Source organism: Tenrec ecaudatus, chromosome 8, assembly GCF_050624435.1.
Source record: "Tenrec ecaudatus isolate mTenEca1 chromosome 8, mTenEca1.hap1, whole genome shotgun sequence".
NCBI lineage: Eukaryota > Metazoa > Chordata > Mammalia > Afrosoricida > Tenrecidae > Tenrec > Tenrec ecaudatus.
The window spans coordinates 152,016,700-152,022,699 of NC_134537.1; positions in this window are offsets into that span (position 1 = coordinate 152,016,700).

Genomic DNA, 6,000 nt, shown 5'->3' on the forward strand with positions numbered 1-6,000 from the left:
CCTGGACAGCCAGAAGAACAAACAGATCTGCCCTGGAAGAAGGACAGTCAGAATGCCCCAGCTTTTTAGTAAAGGATGGTATGACATTTCAAGCACTTTGAACATGGTATCAGAAGAGATCAATCACTGGAAAAAGGATATCACTCTTGGTTGAGTGGGAAGAAGGAAAAAGATTATGACACAGTCGCTGCAACAATGGGCTCAAACATGACAACTGTGAGGCTGGCTTAGGATCAGGCAGTGTTTCTTTCTGCTGTGCATACTTGTCCCTAACAACAACAACAACAACAACAACAACAAGATGGTTTGCATATTGGAGAGACAATGGAAGCTATGCTATTGGGATTTCAAATATCAGCAGAATCACCCATGGTGGACACATTTCAATAGCTTTCTGACTAAGACAGACTAGGAAGAAGAATCTGACAATCTACTTCCAAAAAGTGGCCACTGAGAGTCTTTTGGATGGCAGAGCATCATCTGCTACAGAGCTGGAAGATGAGTCCTTCAGGTGGAGACCTTCACAATTCAAGGAAGGGAGAATTTTCTCTTGCAAGTATAGTCAATCTAGGATTTTATAAATATTGATTTACATTTCTCTATTACTTTCAGAGACCAACGTCAAACTCACTGCCATCAGGCCAATGTCCTCATGGGGTTCTGAGATCAGCATTGACCTGATGGCAGTGAGTTTGCTGATCTAAGTCTTTACAGGAGTAGAAAGCCACCCCCCTTAAAAATGTTTTGAAAGCTCCCCCTTTTTTATTAATTACCAAGAGACCATGAGTGAGGGAGAAGAGAGGCGGGGGAATGAACTGATACCAAGGGCTCAAGTAAAAAGCAAATGTTTTGAGAATGATGATGGCAACAAATGTACAAATGAACCTGACACAAGGATGGATGTATGGATTATAAGTAGAGTTGTATGAGCCCTCAATAAAATGATTTAAAAACAAAATTTTAAAAACCCCAAAACAAAACAAAAAAGCATGTCAGAATATTATAAATAACTCTCTCCTACCCCTGATCATTTGAGGATAAGTTGCTTATATGATGTCCTGTCACCATTAAATGTTCAACTCTGACTAATAAGAACATTCTATATAACTCCAAAATCAGAATATTAACATCTGTATATTACTCCCCTCCATGCCAGCGTGCTTATTCAAGGTTCATTATTTCCAAGCATTGGCTTTTATAGAATAAGGATACAATCTCTGAGGATGTGCTGCATATTCTGACTAGTGTCTTTATTATCTTCCAGTTTCAAGCAGCTCTGTAGTATTCCCGTGACTTTCGTGATTTTTGCATATTTGCAGATTATAGGGTGGTTATACTATACAATGTCTCTCAGTTTCCTTAGTATTCCTCATGATTGCATTGGGATAGCATATGTTTGGTAGAAATAGCACAAAAATGATGCCATGTTTTCTCACTGCTTCCTATTAGGAAATTCCATTACTAGTGACAGGAATTTTGACCAGTTGACTAAATGGTGCCTGCCAAGTTTTTCTGCCCTAAGAGTTTCTTTTCTCTTTTATAATTAGTCAGTGAGTTCTGGGAGATAATTTCAGACTGAATTGCTCTTTAAGAATTTTAAGCTTTGTTTGGTGTGACCAGAAGAGTATTTTAGTTCAGTCGGGGAAAGAAAGAACTGACAATCTGCTTCCAGAAAGGTTACAGATAAGAAAACTCTGCAGAGCACACTTCTACTTTGAAATGGACCCTCCATGGGTCAAGCAGACTTCATGGCAGTGGGTTTGTTTGTTGTTTTCATGGTTTTTAGTTGACTGAGCGAAAACAAGACCAAAACGACCACCACCACCACCACGCTGGGAGAAAACCAAAAACATGTTCTCAGTATTCTCCCTGATGCTACATGTGTTATAAGGCTTTCCACTCTCTTAAAACCAAAGTCACTGCCATTGAGCCAAGTCCAACTCGCTCAACACTGTCCGTCAGGGTAGAGCTGCCCCTGTGGGTTTCCCAACTGTGACTCTTTATGGAAGGAAGTAGGAAGCCTTGGCTTTCCCCCTTTCCCCATCATCATAACTATTTCAAGCACTATATGAACTCCAGGTTGTTCATACTTATTCCTTATGGTGGTTCTCTCTCCTTCCTTGGGCTACTTACCTGATAAATATGCAGCTGAAGATTCCGGGGAGACTAGAGCTCTCTGGGCTCTTCTCTGTAGAGCACTCTGCCCTGAGACAACTCCATTGTCTTCACTTCCCTAAAAGTTGAACTCTGTTCCTAAATTTAAGGAAAGCAGAGTACCTGGTAGGATACTACCAGTCCTAAAGTCTGATAACTCTCATGGGACCATGGTAGTCCTCACCTCATTTTCCCCCAATTCCCAGGGACCATTCTTCTTTGTTGCTTATCTTTGGTTTCAGGAAGAATCAGAATGGTCTCTGTTACTCCATCTTGTCTGGGGGAAAGAAAAATCACTGACTGATATTTAATGAATCAAGTACATCTGAATTCTTTTCACACCTATTAAAATATAAGAATGCTTTCCTCTGTTCTAAATGGGTCTAGGGTACTGAGATTTTCAACTTTTGCCTCTCACAATCTTCCGTCTCGAGATGCTACTTGCCTGTACTTACTCGTCAGGATATGTGCATTCATTGTACTGAAGGGAAGTTTCCTAGATTAGGGTCAGCAGATTCTAAATGAGTATTTGAGGTTCTTCTCAAGGAATTTAAAGTATGATGTGTGACGGGCATTTGGCAAGTCCTTTCTGGTCCTTGGTCACAGCTCTCTTCCAGTCAGCTGCGTAATTGATACATGAACTGTAATGCCACTGAGGGTCATTGTGTAGGTATTCTTCTTTCTTGAAAATCAGGGAGGGAGTGGGGTCATGGTAAACTTTTGCCGAATTATAGTGTAATTGGTATAGAATGCTAGGGGATTTCCTTAGCAGAAACAGAATACTCAGGGAGTTCGATCATGTGTTCAAAGTAGATGACACAAATGCAGTTATTCATCAGAAGTGGAAGAGCTAGCTGGGTGTGGCTGACGTGCTAGCAGGGGGTTACTGTGCCAGATTCGGCTCTAACCTTTGGAGATAGTGATGCAGTGAGACTAATCTCTTGGTGTTCAGGCCATGCCTGAAATTTCCTGATTTAAAATCCTTTGGCTAAAGTTTAATCCTTTGGCCAGAGCTTCAGAGAATGGCTTTGTGAGTCCTTGCTCAGAGAATGACTACTGAGCTGGGTGCATGCAGACACAGGGCAGGTACATCTTGGGCTTTCTCTGGCCCAGTGGTGTTGACTCTATTGTGCAGATAGTTGCTACTGTTATTCACTTAACATTTGCACAACTCTTTTTAGTCTGGAGAGTGGCTTTACAGTTGATGGTCTTTCTTAATTTTCACACCAGCCTTGTGAACTGGACATTATGACTGCCTTTTATTATTTATTTAAAACATTTTATTGAGAATGTGTATGGCTCTTGTAACAATCCGTATATCAATTATATCCAGCACATTTGTTGCCATCATTATTTTCTAAACATTTACTTTCTATTGAGCCTTTGGAGTCAGTTCCTCTCCACCCCTCCCCCCATGGGCCCTTGATAGACTGTAACCTATTGTTAATTTAAATCTTACATTCCTTCCCCCGTGGTTTTTGTTGTTCCTCCCCTTGGGGTGGTGGTGCAGTTATGTGCTGATTATCACACTCAGTTCCCCTTTCCTCCTCTCTTCTTCCCACTTTCCCCCCTGCCTTCCTGGTATCAGTACTCCCATTCCTGTTCCTGGATTCCATGTGTTGTGGCTCTTAGGTCTTATCTGTACCTATGCACAGGCTCCAGTATAGCCCAAAGTGAAAGGCAGTACTACGGTCATGATAGTGTGTGGGGGGTGGGTGGGGGTGGGGTGAGGAAGCCTTAAGGAACCGGAGGGATACTGTGTGTTTCATTGCTCTACTGCATCCTGATTGACTCATCCCTTCTCTGTGATGTCCCATGGTCTACAGATGGGCTCTGTTCTGATGGGCCTCGTTGTCAACTATATAATTTTATTTGTTAATTTTGGGTCTTCTGATGCCTGGTACCTTGTCCCAGCTTCTTCCATATGGGCTTCTTCCATATAGTTATTGGTGTTGTTGACTTATATTTGCACAACTCTTTTTAATTTGTGCTAGATGGCCGCTTGTCTAACTTCAAGCCTTTAAGACCCCAGATGTTATATCTTTTGATAGCTGGGCACCATCCACTTTCTTCACCACATTAGCTTATGCACCCATTTTGTCTTTGATGGTTTTGCTGGGCGGGAGAGCATCAGAGAATGCCAGGTTGTTAGAAAAAAGTGATTTTGTGCAGTTAAGTACAGTTATTTAATAACTGTCATTTGTTAATGACCTACTATATAGAAGATACTTTGCTAAACATATCATATACTTAGCATTTAAGACTCTCACACACACTAAAAGAGAAATTATCATTCTCCTTATATAGCTGAGAAAATTGGAACCCAGAGAGTATAAGCGACTTGGCAAATGTCATATACTTAGTGAGCTGTAGAACGGACACTAGAATTCCGTTCCGGGACCTCCTGAGCTTGTCTGTGCATTTGTCCACCACATTATGCTACCTTCCAGACAAATACATTTTTCCTGCTTAGGTATAGTCAGCATAGGCTTTGCAGAAGAAAAGGTAGAGTCCCACTTCAAAATACTCAAAGGTCAATCAGAAAATATTGCTACAAAAATCCTAGAAACTTTGATTAAACAAATAAAGTGCATCAAAATGTGAAGCTATTGTCTCTCCACATAGCTTCCCTGTAGGTCTATGTATTTTTGAAGGCAGCATTTCCATCTCTACAGCCCTTCCCTGAAGGGTTCTGTGCTCTTCAATTCATACCATAACAAAGCTGAAATTTTGGTATTCTGAACAAAAAAACCCAAACCCAAATTGCTCTTGAGTAGATTCCAACTTATTATTGTTAATTGTCTTCAAGTTGGTTCCAACATTTAGTGACCTGACATCCACAGAATGAAACACTGCCAAGATCTGCACCATTCTCACCATTGTTTCTATGTTTGAGCCCATCTTTCCCACTGTTCTTTTCCAGGGACTGGTGTCTCCTTATAACATGTCCAAAGTAAATGAGGTGAAGTTTCACCAGCCTTGATTCTAAGGAGCATTTTGGCTGTATTTCTCCAAAAAAAAGAGATCTGTTTTCTCTTTTGGCATTCATTGGTACATCCAATATGTTTAGCCAGCATGATGATTTAAATGCATCAATTCTTCTTTGGCCTTTCTTTTCCACATGCATACAAGATGATTGAAAATACCATGGATTGTGCATAGATAATACCATGGATTAGTCCTCAGAGCGACTTCCTGGCTCTTCCAAACTTTAGAGACCTTGTGCAGCAGATTTGCCTAACACAGTAAGTCATTTGGCTTCTTGATTGGTTCTTCCACGAACATTGATTGTGGTTCCAAAGAAGATGGAATCCTTGGCAACTTCAATCTTTGATCTCTTGATCATCATGTTACCTATTGGTCCAGTTTTAAGTATTTTAGCTTCTTCAGATTGGGTTATAATCCATTCTGAAGGCTGCGATCCTTGATCTCCATCAGCAGATGCTTCCGTTCCTCCTCACTTTCAGCGAGCAAAGCTGTGTCATCCGTGTGTCACAGGCTCTTAATAATCCTTCTAATCCTAATGCCTCAATCTTTCTCACCGAGCCCAGATTCTCTGATTATTCAGCCATCATTCAGTTGGAACAAGTATGGTGAGGGGCTGCAACTAGGCTATGTGCCTTTCCTGATTTTGAACCATGCCTGTCCTGTTCAATTGCTTTTTGGTCCATGTACAGGTTCCACATGGAGCACAATAAAGAGTTTTGGAATTCACAATATTCTTAGAGCTATCACTAGATTGTAGTGATCCACAAAGTCAAATGAGTTTGCATAGTCTATTAGACTATTTCCCCCCTGGCATTCTTTGCTTTCAGACATGATCCATCTTATATCAGCAATGATAAC